The following is a 14,634-nucleotide window of genomic DNA, read 5'->3' on the forward strand; positions in this document are numbered from 1 at the left end:
GGCTTTGCTTTTCTTCTCCTCATTGGATTTTTCATGTTAAAAGTTGCAGAAGCCAGATGACAAGCTCATTTTGGTTCAACTTCAGCAACTGTGCATTGCATTGCCATGTAATGTAATGCAATGCTATCTATCTAGCTCTCCCTCTATACTTCCTTTTGGATAAACAGACATATTAGGCAAGCATTTTGGAGCTTTCACCTAAATAACTACAGGTGGTGAGATAAGCTGCACAATATAATTGACCTTTCAGTATATTGTTGCACACACACCATCTATTTAGCAAATGCCCTTGTTATCAACAGCAGCCTTTTAAACTCACCTGAGCTAACAGGTATGTGAGCTGGTTACTCTGCTGCGCTTAAAATTTCTTTTTTGGTTTGCTACAATGCCTTTTCTGAAACGTTGTCTCCCTCTGCTGGAACACTGACTTCTTTCATTTAATGCCTGCAGACTATAAAAGAGAAACCAACCCAAAAAGTTTGGTTGATTAGTCTGTGGCATTCTTTTAAACTGTTGCTTATGGCGGTCTTTGTGAGCTTCTCAGTGACATTCAGCCATCCAGGTATCCCGCCTGCAGTAGACGGAATGTGGCAATGGAAAGCTGGCTGCGCGTGTCATAATAGGCTCTGAGCCTTTATATACCTGCGCACAGCAGCAGCCACCTTCAGTCTGCTGCTGGACAGCCAGCAGCAGCAGCAGCAGGAGAGGTAATTAATCAGCAACCCTCCTGCTAAGGGTAGACAGCTGCTCGTTCCACCCCCCCCCCCCCGCCTTAATTGGTTCTCCTCCCTTCCAACGGTGTTGAGGCGGGTGGGAACAGCCGGGGGTTGAGGGTACTGTGCTAAAAGAGGTGGAGTTATGCAGATCTAAAACGCGTGGATTGCAGCAGCAGCAAGCCGAAAAGTGCAGGCATGTGAGGGATCTAGAGGTTGACAGCATGTCTTCTTAACGGGAGTCCAGGTGGCCATCTCCACAAATGGACTTTTCAGAATCCTTGGGTGGCACCGTAGTCGGAAACCAATTCTGGTTATCGCTTCTCGGCCTTTTGGCTAAGATCAAGTTTAGTATCTGTTCTTATCAGTTTAATATCTGATACGTCCCCTATCTGGGGACCATATATTAAATGGATTTTTAGAACAGGGAGATGGAAAAAGAGCTTGCTCTGTCCACTCCACGCATTGACCTGGTATTGCAGTATCTCCAGGACCGGTGCACCCCTTCTTTAATGCAGTTTCTAAATCAGAAAGAATTGAATTCAATGCTTTTTGTTCATTTTGCTTGTTTGTCGGATTTTGGGATGGACTCTTTGGCTTTGCTTTTCTTCTCCTCATTGGATTTTTCATGTTAAAAGTTGCAGAAGCCAGATGACAAGCTCATTTTGGTTCAACTTCAGCAACTGTGCATTGCATTGCCATGTAATGTAATGCAATGCTATCTATCTAGCTCTCCCTCTATACTTCCTTTTGGATAAACAGACATATTAGGCAAGCATTTTGGAGCTTTCACCTAAATAACTACAGGTGGTGAGATAAGCTGCACAATATAATTGACCTTTCAGTATATTGTTGCACACACACCATCTATTTAGCAAATGCCCTTGTTATCAACAGCAGCCTTTTAAACTCACCTGAGCTAACAGGTATGTGAGCTGGTTACTCTGCTGCGCTTAAAATTTCTTTTTTGGTTTGCTACAATGCCTTTTCTGAAACGTTGTCTCCCTCTGCTGGAACACTGACTTCTTTCATTTAATGCCTGCAGACTATAAAAGAGAAACCAACCCAAAAAGTTTGGTTGATTAGTCTGTGGCATTCTTTTAAACTGTTGCTTATGGCGGTCTCTGTGAGCTTCTCAGTGACATTCAGACATCCAGGTATCCCGCCTGCAGTTACGGAATGTGGCAATGGAACGCTGGCTGCGCGTGTCATAATAGGCTCTGAGCCTTTATATACCTGCGCACAGCAGCAGCCACCTTCAGGCTGCTGCTGGACAGCCAGCAGCAGCAGCAGCAGGAGAGGTAATTAATCAGCAACCCTCCTGCTAAGGGTAGACAGCTGCTCGTTCCACCCCCACCCCGCCTTAATTGGTTCTCCTCCCTTCCAACGGTGTTGAGGCGGGTGGGAACAGCCGGGGGTTGAGGGTATTGTGCTAAAAGAGGTGGAGTTATGCAGATCTAAAACGCGTGGATTGCAGCAGCAGCAAGCCGAAAAGTGCAGGCATGTGAGGGATCTAGAGGTTGACAGCATGTCTTCTTAACGGGAGTCCAGGTGGCCATCTCCACAAATGGACTTTTCAGAATCCTTGGGTGGCACCGTAGTCGGAAACCAATTCTGGTTATCGCTTCTCGGCCTTTTGGCTAAGATCAAGTTTAGTATCTGTTCTTATCAGTTTAATATCTGATACGTCCCCTATCTGGGGACCATATATTAAATGGATTTTTAGAACAGGGAGATGGAAAAAGAGCTTGCTCTGTCCACTCCACGCATTGACCTGGTATTGCAGTATCTCCAAGACCGGTGCACCCCTTCTTTAATGCAGTTTCTAAAATCAGAAAGAATTGAATTCAATGCTTTTTGTTCATTTTGCTTGTTTGTCGGATTTTGGGATGGACTCTTTGGCTTTGCTTTTCTTCTCCTCATTGGATTTTTCATGTTAAAAGTTGCAGAAGCCAGATGACAAGCTCATTTTGGTTCAACTTCAGCAACTGTGCATTGCATTGCCATGTAATGTAATGTAATGCAATGCTATCTATCTAGCTCTCCCTCTATACTTCCTTTTGGATAAACAGACATATTAGGCAAGCATTTTGGAGCTTTCACCTAAATAACTACAGGTGGTGAGATAAGCTGCACAATATAATTGACCTTTCAGTATATTGTTGCACACACACCATCTATTTAGCAAATGCCCTTGTTATCAACAGCAGCCTTTTAAACTCACCTGAGCTAACAGGTATGTGAGCTGGTTACTCTGCTGCGCTTAAAATTTCTTTTTTGGTTTGCTACAATGCCTTTTCTGAAACGTTGTCTCCCTCTGCTGGAACACTGACTTCTTTCATTTAATGCCTGCAGACTATAAAAGAGAAACCAACCCAAAAAGTTTGGTTGATTAGTCTGTGGCATTCTTTTAAACTGTTGCTTATGGCGGTCTCTGTGAGCTTCTCAGTGACATTCAGCCATCCAGGTATCCCGCCTGCAGTAGACGGAATGTGGCAATGGAACGCTGGCTGCGCGTGTCATAATAGGCTCTGAGACTTTATATACCTGCGCACAGCAGCAGCCACCTTCAGTCTGCTGCTGGACAGCCAGCAGCAGCAGCAGCAGGAGAGGTAATTAATCAGCAACCCTCCTGCTAAGGGTAGACAGCTGCTCGTTCCACCCCCCCCCCCGCCTTAATTGGTTCTCCTCCCTTCCAACGGTGTTGAGGCGGGTGGGAACAGCCGGGGGTTGAGGGTACTGTGCTAAAAGAGGTGGAGTTATGCAGATCTAAAACGCGTGGATTGCAGCAGCAGCAAGCCGAAAAGTGCAGGCATGTGAGGGATCTAGAGGTTGACAGCATGTCTTCTTAACAGGAGTCCAGGTGGCCATCTCCACAAATGGACTTTTCAGAATCCTTGGGTGGCACCGTAGTCGGAAACCAATTCTGGTTATCGCTTCTCGGCCTTTTGGCTAAGATCAAGTGTAGTATCTGTTCTTATCAGTTTAATATCTGATACGTCCCCTATCTGGGGACCATATATTAAATGGATTTTTAGAACAGGGAGATGGAAAAAGAGCTTGCTCTGTCCACTCCACGCATTGACCTGGTATTGCAGTATCTCCAGGACCGGTGCACCCCTTCTTTAATGCAGTTTCTAAAATCAGAAAGAATTGAATTCAATGCTTTTTGTTCATTTTGCTTGTTTGTCGGATTTTGGGATGGACTCTTTGGCTTTGCTTTTCTTCTCCTCATTGGATTTTTCATGTTAAAAGTTGCAGAAGCCAGATGACAAGCTCATTTTGGTTCAACTTCAGCAACTGTGCATTGCATTGCCATGTAATGTAATGTAATGCAATGCTATCTATCTAGCTCTCCCTCTATACTTCCTTTTGGATAAACAGACATATTAGGCAAGCATTTTGGAGCTTTCACCTGAATAACTACAGGTGGTGAGATAAGCTGCACAATATAATTGACCTTTCAGTATATTGTTGCACACACACCATCTATTTAGCAAATGCCCATGTTATCAACAGCAGCCTTTTAAACTCACCTGAGCTAACAGGTATGTGAGCTGGTTACTCTGCTGCGCTTAAAATTTCTTTATGGTTTGCTACAATGCCTTTTCTGAAACGTTGTCTCCCTCTGCTGGAACACTGACTTCTTTCATTTAATGCCTGCAGACTATAAAAGAGAAACCAACCCAAAAAGTTTGGTTGATTAGTCTGTGGCATTCTTTTAAACTGTTGCTTATGGCGGTCTCTGTGAGCTTCTCAGTGACATTCAGCCATCCAGGTATCCCGCCTGCAGTAGACGGAATGTGGCAATGGAACGCTGGCTGCGCGTGTCATAATAGGCTCTGAGCCTTTATATACCTGCGCACAGCAGCAGCCACCTTCAGTCTGCTGCTGGACAGCCAGCAGCAGCAGCAGCAGGAGAGGTAATTAATCAGCAACCCTCCTGCTAAGGGTAGACAGCTGCTCGTTCCACCCCCCCCCCGCCTTAATTGGTTCTCCTCCCTTCCAACGGTGTTGAGGCGGGTGGGAACAGCCGGGGGTTGAGGGTACTGTGCTAAAAGAGGTGGAGTTATGCAGATCTAAAACGCGTGGATTGCAGCAGCAGCAAGCCGAAAAGTGCAGGCATGTGAGGGATCTAGAGGTTGACAGCATGTCTTCTTAACGGGAGTCCAGGTGGCCATCTCCACAAATGGACTTTTCAGAATCCTTGGGTGGCACCGTAGTCGGAAACCAATTCTGGTTATCGCTTCTCGGCCTTTTGGCTAAGATCAAGTGTAGTATCTGTTCTTATCAGTTTAATATCTGATACGTCCCCTATCTGGGGACCATATATTAAATGGATTTTTAGAACAGGGAGATGGAAAAAGAGCTTGCTCTGTCCACTCCACGCATTGACCTGGTATTGCAGTATCTCCAGGACCGGTGCACCCCTTCTTTAATGCAGTTTCTAAAATCAGAAAGAATTGAATTCAATGCTTTTTGTTCATTTTGCTTGTTTGTCGGATTTTGGGATGGACTCTTTGGCTTTGCTTTTCTTCTCCTCATTGGATTTTTCATGTTAAAAGTTGCAGAAGCCAGATGACAAGCTCATTTTGGTTCAACTTCAGCAACTGTGCATTGCATTGCCATGTAATGTAATGTAATGCAATGCTATCTATCTAGCTCTCCCTCTATACTTCCTTTTGGATAAACAGACATATTAGGCAAGCATTTTGGAGCTTTCACCTAAATAACTACAGGTGGTGAGATAAGCTGCACAATATAATTGACCTTTCAGTATATTGTTGCACACACACCATCTATTTAGCAAATGCCCTTGTTATCAACAGCAGCCTTTTAAACTCACCTGAGCTAACAGGTATGTGAGCTGGTTACTCTGCTGCGCTTAAAATTTCTTTTTTGGTTTGCTACAATGCCTTTTCTGAAACGTTGTCTCCCTCTGCTGGAACACTGACTTCTTTCATTTAATGCCTGCAGACTATAAAAGAGAAACCAACCCAAAAAGTTTGGTTGATTAGTCTGTGGCATTCTTTTAAACTGTTGCTTATGGCGGTCTCTGTGAGCTTCTCAGTGACATTCAGCCATCCAGGTATCCCGCCTGCAGTAGACGGAATGTGGCAATGGAACGCTGGCTGCGCGTGTCATAATAGGCTCTGAGCCTTTATATACCTGCGCACAGCAGCAGCCACCTTCAGTCTGCTGCTGGACAGCCAGCAGCAGCAGCAGCAGGAGAGGTAATTAATCAGCAACCCTCCTGCTAAGGGTAGACAGCTGCTCGTTCCACCCCCCCCCCCCCCGCCTTAATTGGTTCTCCTCCCTTCCAACGGTGCTGAGGCGGGTGGGAACAGCCGGGGGTTGAGGGTACTGTGCTAAAAGAGGTGGAGTTATGCAGATCTAAAACGCGTGGATTGCAGCAGCAGCAAGCCGAAAAGTGCAGGCATGTGAGGGATCTAGAGGTTGACAGCATGTCTTCTTAACGGGAGTCCAGGTGGCCATCTCCACAAATGGACTTTTCAGAATCCTTGGGTGGCACCGTAGTCGGAAACCAATTCTGGTTATCGCTTCTCGGCCTTTTGGCTAAGATCAAGTGTAGTATCTGTTCTTATCAGTTTAATATCTGATACGTCCCCTATCTGGGGACCATATATTAAATGGATTTTTAGAACAGGGAGATGGAAAAAGAGCTTGCTCTGTCCACTCCACGCATTGACCTGGTATTGCAGTATCTCCAGGACCGGTGCACCCCTTCTTTAATGCAGTTTCTAAAATCAGAAAGAATTGAATTCAATGCTTTTTGTTCATTTTGCTTGTTTGTCGGATTTTGGGATGGACTCTTTGGCTTTGCTTTTCTTCTCCTCATTGGATTTTTCATGTTAAAAGTTGCAGAAGCCAGATGACAAGCTCATTTTGGTTCAACTTCAGCAACTGTGCATTGCATTGCCATGTAATGTAATGCAATGCTATCTATCTAGCTCTCCCTCTATACTTCCTTTTGGATAAACAGACATATTAGGCAAGCATTTTGGAGCTTTCACCTAAATAACTACAGGTGGTGAGATAAGCTGCACAATATAATTGACCTTTCAGTATATTGTTGCACACACACCATCTATTTAGCAAATGCCCTTGTTATCAACAGCAGCCTTTTAAACTCACCTGAGCTAACAGGTATGTGAGCTGGTTACTCTGCTGCGCTTAAAATTTCTTTTTTGGTTTGCTACAATGCCTTTTCTGAAACGTTGTCTCCCTCTGCTGGAACACTGACTTCTTTCATTTAATGCCTGCAGACTATAAAAGAGAAACCAACCCAAAAAGTTTGGTTGATTAGTCTGTGGCATTCTTTTAAACTGTTGCTTATGGCGGTCTTTGTGAGCTTCTCAGTGACATTCAGCCATCCAGGTATCCCGCCTGCAGTAGACGGAATGTGGCAATGGAAAGCTGGCTGCGCGTGTCATAATAGGCTCTGAGCCTTTATATACCTGCGCACAGCAGCAGCCACCTTCAGTCTGCTGCTGGACAGCCAGCAGCAGCAGCAGCAGGAGAGGTAATTAATCAGCAACCCTCCTGCTAAGGGTAGACAGCTGCTCGTTCCACCCCCCCCCCCCCCGCCTTAATTGGTTCTCCTCCCTTCCAACGGTGTTGAGGCGGGTGGGAACAGCCGGGGGTTGAGGGTACTGTGCTAAAAGAGGTGGAGTTATGCAGATCTAAAACGCGTGGATTGCAGCAGCAGCAAGCCGAAAAGTGCAGGCATGTGAGGGATCTAGAGGTTGACAGCATGTCTTCTTAACGGGAGTCCAGGTGGCCATCTCCACAAATGGACTTTTCAGAATCCTTGGGTGGCACCGTAGTCGGAAACCAATTCTGGTTATCGCTTCTCAGCCTTTTGGCTAAGATCAAGTGTAGTATATGTTCTTATCAGTTTAATATCTGATACGTCCCCTATCTGGGGACCATATATTAAATGGATTTTTAGAACAGGGAGATGGAAAAAGAGCTTGCTCTGTCCACTCCACGCATTGACCTGGTATTGCAGTATCTCCAGGACCGGTGCACCCCTTCTTTAATGCAGTTTCTAAAATCAGAAAGAATTGAATTCAATGCTTTTTGTTCATTTTGCTTGTTTGTCGGATTTTGGGATGGACTCTTTGGCTTTGCTTTTCTTCTCCTCATTGGATTTTTCATGTTAAAAGTTGCAGAAGCCAGATGACAAGCTCATTTTGGTTCAACTTCAGCAACTGTGCATTGCATTGCCATGTAATGTAATGTAATGCAATGCTATCTATCTAGCTCTCCCTCTATACTTCCTTTTGGATAAACAGACATATTAGGCAAGCATTTTGGAGCTTTCACCTAAATAACTACAGGTGGTGAGATAAGCTGCACAATATAATTGACCTTTCAGTATATTGTTGCACACACACCATCTATTTAGCAAATGCCCTTGTTATCAACAGCAGCCTTTTAAACTCACCTGAGCTAACAGGTATGTGAGCTGGTTACTCTGCTGCGCTTAAAATTTCTTTTTTGGTTTGCTACAATGCCTTTTCTGAAACGTTGTCTCCCTCTGCTGGAACACTGACTTCTTTCATTTAATGCCTGCAGACTATAAAAGAGAAACCAACCCAAAAAGTTTGGTTGATTAGTCTGTGGCATTCTTTTAAACTGTTGCTTATGGCGGTCTCTGTGAGCTTCTCAGTGACATTCAGCCATCCAGGTATCCCGCCTGCAGTAGACGGAATGTGGCAATGGAACGCTGGCTGCGCGTGTCATAATAGGCTCTGAGCCTTTATATACCTGCGCACAGCAGCAGCCACCTTCAGTCTGCTGCTGGACAGCCAGCAGCAGCAGCAGCAGGAGAGGTAATTAATCAGCAACCCTCCTGCTAAGGGTAGACAGCTGCTCGTTCCACCCCCCCCCCCGCCTTAATTGGTTCTCCTCCCTTCCAACGGTGTTGAGGCGGGTGGGAACAGCCGGGGGTTGACGGTACTGTGCTAAAAGAGGTGGAGTTATGCAGATCTAAAACGCGTGGATTGCAGCAGCAGCAAGCCGAAAAGTGCAGGCATGTGAGGGATCTAGAGGTTGACAGCATGTCTTCTTAACGGGAGTCCAGGTGGCCATCTCCACAAATGGACTTTTCAGAATCCTTGGGTGGCACCGTAGTCGGAAACCAATTCTGGTTATCGCTTCTCGGCCTTTTGGCTAAGATCAAGTGTAGTATCTGTTCTTATCAGTTTAATATCTGATACGTCCCCTATCTGGGGACCATATATTAAATGGATTTTTAGAACAGGGAGATGGAAAAAGAGCTTGCTCTGTCCACTCCACGCATTGACCTGGTATTGCAGTATCTCCAGGACCGGTGCACCCCTTCTTTAATGCAGTTTCTAAAATCAGAAAGAATTGAATTCAATGCTTTTTGTTCATTTTGCTTGTTTGTCGGATTTTGGGATGGACTCTTTGGCTTTGCTTTTCTTCTCCTCATTGGATTTTTCATGTTAAAAGTTGCAGAAGCCAGATGACAAGCTCATTTTGGTTCAACTTCAGCAACTGTGCATTGCATTGCCATGTAATGTAATGTAATGCAATGCTATCTATCTAGCTCTCCCTCTATACTTCCTTTTGGATAAACAGACATATTAGGCAAGCATTTTGGAGCTTTCACCTAAATAACTACAGGTGGTGAGATAAGCTGCACAATATAATTGACCTTTCAGTATATTGTTGCACACACACCATCTATTTAGCAAATGCCCTTGTTATCAACAGCAGCCTTTTAAACTCACCTGAGCTAACAGGTATGTGAGCTGGTTACTCTGCTGCGCTTAAAATTTCTTTTTTGGTTTGCTACAATGCCTTTTCTGAAACGTTGTCTCCCTCTGCTGGAACACTGACTTCTTTCATTTAATGCCTGCAGACTATAAAAGAGAAACCAACCCAAAAAGTTTGGTTGATTAGTCTGTGGCATTCTTTTAAACTGTTGCTTATGGCGGTCTCTGTGAGCTTCTCAGTGACATTCAGCCATCCAGGTATCCCGCCTGCAGTAGACGGAATGTGGCAATGGAACGCTGGCTGCGCGTGTCATAATAGGCTCTGAGCCTTTATATACCTGCGCACAGCAGCAGCCACCTTCAGTCTGCTGCTGGACAGCCAGCAGCAGCAGCAGGAGAGGTAATTAATCAGCAACCCTCCTGCTAAGGGTAGACAGCTGCTCGTTCCACCCCCCCCCCCGCCTTAATTGGTTCTCCTCCCTTCCAACGGTGTTGAGGCGGGTGGGAACAGCCGGGGGTTGAGGGTACTGTGCTAAAAGAGGTGGAGTTATGCAGATCTAAAACGCGTGGATTGCAGCAGCAGCAAGCCGAAAAGTGCAGGCATGTGAGGGATCTAGAGGTTGACAGCATGTCTTCTTAACGGGAGTCCAGGTGGCCATCTCCACAAATGGACTTTTCAGAATCCTTGGGTGGCACCGTAGTCGGAAACCAATTCTGGTTATCGCTTCTCGGCCTTTTGGCTAAGATCAAGTGTAGTATCTGTTTGGCTAAGATCAAGTGTAGTATCTTTTGAAAAGGCAGTTTGTCCTTGGGCTGCCCTAGTAAATTGATGCATATTACACACTGGTTTGGTGCACTTGTTAGTACGCCAGGTGGCTCATAGAGTTATCTGATGGAAAACATGGCCCTCCAGGATCGAAGTCACTAGGCTGGGTAAGTGTGAGTGCTTTGGAGCAATGTGCCCCAGGAGTAGGCGCCCTGGTGGGAGTCCAAGCTTACTGGGACTGGGAACCCCAGAAAGACTTGGCTTCGTAGCACGCCGCACCTTTGCCAATCATACTTTCTGAGCAACCCCCCCTATTCCTGGCCTCCGGGCTAGGAAGGGGAATTTTTATAAACCTGGTCGGAGGTCCGGTCAGCTTTGGGCTGAGAAACCAACACAGGCTCCAGCTCCACTAGGGTGGCAGCCTAGATGGAAGCTGGGAGCACGAAAACGGCTCTTCTCCGGCTTCGGCTAGGGAGAGCATCGGAGATCCCTGACCCTCGCTGTGGCCTTCTGGCTCGGAGGGATGGGGATGGTTTATTGGGGACCCTCTCCTCCGGGAAGGGTCCACATGAATCCTCGCCTCGTGCGCTGTTTTGGTGTGACTTCGGTCACATTTTTCAGTGCCTTGGATGCAGCTTCAATCAAAAAATCTGTTCTTATGAGTTTAATATCTGATACGTCCCCTATCTGGGGACCATATATTAAATGGATTTTTAGAACAGGGAGATGGAAAAAGAGCTTGCTCTGTCCACTCCACGCATTGACCTGGTATTGCAGTATCTCCAGGACCGGTGCACCCCTTCTTTAATGCAGTTTCTAAAATCAGAAATAATTGAATTCAATGCTTTTTGTTCATTTTGCTTGTTTGTCGGATTTTGGGATGGACTCTTTGGCTTTGCTTTTCTTCTCCTCATTGGATTTTTCATGTTAAAAGTTGCAGAAGCCAGATGACAAGCTCATTTTGGTTCAACTTCAGCAACTGTGCATTGCATTGCCATGTAATGTAATGTAATGCAATGCTATCTATCTAGCTCTCCCTCTATACTTCCTTTTGGATAAACAGACATATTAGGCAAGCATTTTGGAGCTTTCACCTAAATAACTACAGGTGGTAAGATAAGCTGCACAATATAATTGACCTTTCAGTATATTGTTGCACACACACCATCTATTTAGCAAATGCCCTTGTTATCAACAGCAGCCTTTTAAACTCACCTGAGCTAACAGGTATGTGAGCTGGTTACTCTGCTGCGCTTAAAATTTCTTTTTTGGTTTGCTACAATGCCTTTTCTGAAACGTTGTCTCCCTCTGCTGGAACACTGACTTCTTTCATTTAATGCCTGCAGACTATAAAAGAGAAACCAACCCAAAAAGTTTGGTTGATTAGTCTGTGGCATTCTTTTAAACTGTTGCTTATGGCGGTCTCTGTGAGCTTCTCAGTGACATTCAGCCATCCAGGTATCCCGCCTGCAGTAGACGGAATGTGGCAATGGAACGCTGGCTGCGCGTGTCATAATAGGCTCTGAGCCTTTATATACCTGCGCACAGCAGCAGCCACCTTCAGTCTGCTGCTGGACAGCCAGCAGCAGCAGCAGCAGGAGAGGTAATTAATCAGCAACCCTCCTGCTAAGGGTAGACAGCTGCTCGTTCCACCCCCCCCCCCGCCTTAATTGGTTCTCCTCCCTTCCAACGGTGTTGAGGCGGGTGGGAACAGCCGGGGGTTGAGGGTACTGTGCTAAAAGAGGTGGAGTTATGCAGATCTAAAACGCGTGGATTGCAGCAGCAGCAAGCCGAAAAGTGCAGGCATGTGAGGGATCTAGAGGTTGACAGCATGTCTTCTTAACGGGAGTCCAGGTGGCCATCTCCACAAATGGACTTTTCAGAATCCTTGGGTGGCACCGTAGTCGGAAACCAATTCTGGTTATCGCTTCTCGGCCTTTTGGCTAAGATCAAGTGTAGTATCTGTTCTTATCAGTTTAATATCTGATACGTCCCCTATCTGGGGACCATATATTAAATGGATTTTTAGAACAGGGAGATGGAAAAAGAGCTTGCTCTGTCCACTCCACGCATTGACCTGGTATTGCAGTATCTCCAGGACCGGTGCACCCCTTCTTTAATGCAGTTTCTAAAATCAGAAAGAATTGAATTCAATGCTTTTTGTTCATTTTGCTTGTTTGTCGGATTTTGGGATGGACTCTTTGGCTTTGCTTTTCTTCTCCTCATTGGATTTTTCATGTTAAAAGTTGCAGAAGCCAGATGACAAGCTCATTTTGGTTCAACTTCAGCAACTGTGCATTGCATTGCCATGTAATGTAATGTAATGCAATGCTATCTATCTAGCTCTCCCTCTATACTTCCTTTTGGATAAACAGACATATTAGGCAAGCATTTTGGAGCTTTCACCTAAATAACTACAGGTGGTGAGATAAGCTGCACAATATAATTGACCTTTCAGTATATTGTTGCACACACACCATCTATTTAGCAAATGCCCTTGTTATCAACAGCAGCCTTTTAAACTCACCTGAGCTAACAGGTATGTGAGCTGGTTACTCTGCTGCGCTTAAAATTTCTTTTTTGGTTTGCTACAATGCCTTTTCTGAAACGTTGTCTCCCTCTGCTGGAACACTGACTTCTTTCATTTAATGCCTGCAGACTATAAAAGAGAAACCAACCCAAAAAGTTTGGTTGATTAGTCTGTGGCATTCTTTTAAACTGTTGCTTATGGCGGTCTCTGTGAGCTTCTCAGTGACATTCAGCCATCCAGGTATCCCGCCTGCAGTAGACGGAATGTGGCAATGGAACGCTGGCTGCGCGTGTCATAATAGGCTCTGAGCCTTTATATACCTGCGCACAGCAGCAGCCACCTTCAGTCTGCTGCTGGACAGCCAGCAGCAGCAGCAGGAGAGGTAATTAATCAGCAACCCTCCTGCTAAGGGTAGACAGCTGCTCGTTCCACCCCCCCCCGCCTTAATTGGTTCTCCTCCCTTCCAACGGTGTTGAGGCGGGTGGGAACAGCCGGGGGTTGAGGGTACTGTGCTAAAAGAGGTGGAGTTATGCAGATCTAAAACGCGTGGATTGCAGCAGCAGCAAGCCGAAAAGTGCAGGCATGTGAGGGATCTAGAGGTTGACAGCATGTCTTCTTAACGGGAGTCCAGGTGGCCATCTCCACAAATGGACTTTTCAGAATCCTTGGGTGGCACCGTAGTCGGAAACCAATTCTGGTTATCGCTTCTCGGCCTTTTGGCTAAGATCAAGTGTAGTATCTGTTTGGCTAAGATCAAGTGTAGTATCTTTTGAAAAGGCAGTTTGTCCTTGGGCTGCCCTAGTAAATTGATGCATATTACACACTGGTTTGGTGCACTTGTTAGTACGCCAGGTGGCTCATAGAGTTATCTGATGGAAAACATGGCCCTCCAGGATCGAAGTCACTAGGCTGGGTAAGTGTGAGTGCTTTGGAGCAATGTGCCCCAGGAGTAGGCGCCCTGGTGGGAGTCCAAGCTTACTGGGACTGGGAACCCCAGAAAGACTTGGCTTAGTAGCACGCCGCACCTTTGCCAATCATACTTTCTGAGCAACCCCCCCTATTCCTGGCCTCCGGGCTAGGAAGGGGAATTTTTATAAACCTGGTCGGAGGTCCGGTCAGCTTTGGGCTGAGAAACCAACACAGGCTCCAGCTCCACTAGGGTGGCAGCCTAGATGGAAGCTGGGAGCACGAAAACGGCTCTTCTCCGGCTTCGGCTAGGGAGAGCATCGGAGATCCCTGACCCTCGCTGTGGCCTTCTGGCTCGGAGGGATGGGGATGGTTTATTGGGGACCCTCTCCTCCGGGAAGGGTCCACATGAATCCTCGCCTCGTGCGCTGTTTTGGTGTGACTTCGGTCACATTTTTCAGTGCCTTGGATGCAGCTTCAATCAAAAAATCTGTTCTTATGAGTTTAATATCTGATACGTCCCCTATCTGGGGACCATATATTAAATGGATTTTTAGAACAGGGAGATGGAAAAAGAGCTTGCTCTGTCCACTCCACGCATTGACCTGGTATTGCAGTATCTCCAGGACCGGTGCACCCCTTCTTTAATGCAGTTTCTAAAATCAGAAAGAATTGAATTCAATGCTTTTTGTTCATTTTGCTTGTTTGTCGGATTTTGGGATGGACTCTTTGGCTTTGCTTTTCTTCTCCTCATTGGATTTTTCATGTTAAAAGTTGCAGAAGCCAGATGACAAGCTCATTTTGGTTCAACTTCAGCAACTGTGCATTGCATTGCCATGTAATGTAATGTAATGCAATGCTATCTATCTAGCTCTCCCTCTATACTTCCTTTTGGATAAACAGACATATTAGGCAAGCATTTTGGAGCTTTCACCTAAATAACTACAGGTG

General features: G+C 45.8%; 10 non-coding genes and 2 pseudogenes across 10 annotated transcripts; all 12 read left to right on the plus strand.

Moving 5' to 3' along the window:
- Positions 1 to 1,029: 1,029 nt before the first annotated feature.
- LOC141237907 (U2 spliceosomal RNA) lies at positions 1,030 to 1,220 on the plus strand. Its single transcript, XR_012303428.1, has one exon. It is a non-coding gene; the product is annotated as a U2 spliceosomal RNA (small nuclear RNA).
- Positions 1,221 to 2,333: 1,113 nt separating this feature from the next.
- Positions 2,334 to 2,524, plus strand: LOC141237391 (U2 spliceosomal RNA). The gene has a single exon (XR_012302941.1). It is a non-coding gene; the product is annotated as a U2 spliceosomal RNA (small nuclear RNA).
- Positions 2,525 to 3,645: 1,121 nt separating this feature from the next.
- On the plus strand, positions 3,646 to 3,836 carry LOC141237634 (U2 spliceosomal RNA). The gene has a single exon (XR_012303165.1). It is a non-coding gene; the product is annotated as a U2 spliceosomal RNA (small nuclear RNA).
- A 1,119-nt stretch (positions 3,837 to 4,955) lies between these two features.
- On the plus strand, positions 4,956 to 5,146 carry LOC141237636 (U2 spliceosomal RNA). Its single transcript, XR_012303166.1, has one exon. It is a non-coding gene; the product is annotated as a U2 spliceosomal RNA (small nuclear RNA).
- A 1,124-nt stretch (positions 5,147 to 6,270) lies between these two features.
- LOC141237637 (U2 spliceosomal RNA) lies at positions 6,271 to 6,461 on the plus strand. The gene has a single exon (XR_012303167.1). It is a non-coding gene; the product is annotated as a U2 spliceosomal RNA (small nuclear RNA).
- Positions 6,462 to 7,580: 1,119 nt separating this feature from the next.
- On the plus strand, positions 7,581 to 7,771 carry LOC141237938 (U2 spliceosomal RNA). Its single transcript, XR_012303458.1, has one exon. It is a non-coding gene; the product is annotated as a U2 spliceosomal RNA (small nuclear RNA).
- A 1,121-nt stretch (positions 7,772 to 8,892) lies between these two features.
- On the plus strand, positions 8,893 to 9,083 carry LOC141237638 (U2 spliceosomal RNA). Its single transcript, XR_012303168.1, has one exon. It is a non-coding gene; the product is annotated as a U2 spliceosomal RNA (small nuclear RNA).
- A 1,118-nt stretch (positions 9,084 to 10,201) lies between these two features.
- Positions 10,202 to 10,343, plus strand: LOC141237424 (U2 spliceosomal RNA; annotated as a pseudogene).
- Positions 10,344 to 10,867: 524 nt separating this feature from the next.
- LOC141237412 (U2 spliceosomal RNA) lies at positions 10,868 to 11,049 on the plus strand. The gene has a single exon (XR_012302961.1). It is a non-coding gene; the product is annotated as a U2 spliceosomal RNA (small nuclear RNA).
- A 1,121-nt stretch (positions 11,050 to 12,170) lies between these two features.
- LOC141237639 (U2 spliceosomal RNA) lies at positions 12,171 to 12,361 on the plus strand. Its single transcript, XR_012303169.1, has one exon. It is a non-coding gene; the product is annotated as a U2 spliceosomal RNA (small nuclear RNA).
- A 1,116-nt stretch (positions 12,362 to 13,477) lies between these two features.
- Positions 13,478 to 13,619, plus strand: LOC141237425 (U2 spliceosomal RNA; annotated as a pseudogene).
- Positions 13,620 to 14,143: 524 nt separating this feature from the next.
- Positions 14,144 to 14,325, plus strand: LOC141237413 (U2 spliceosomal RNA). Its single transcript, XR_012302962.1, has one exon. It is a non-coding gene; the product is annotated as a U2 spliceosomal RNA (small nuclear RNA).
- The last annotated feature ends 309 nt before the right edge of the window (positions 14,326 to 14,634 follow it).

This window comes from Phyllobates terribilis, unplaced genomic scaffold, assembly GCF_046119375.1.
Source record: "Phyllobates terribilis strain yellow unplaced genomic scaffold, ASM4611937v1 Scaffold_734__1_contigs__length_741531, whole genome shotgun sequence".
In the NCBI taxonomy this organism is placed as follows: Eukaryota; Metazoa; Chordata; class Amphibia; order Anura; family Dendrobatidae; genus Phyllobates; species Phyllobates terribilis.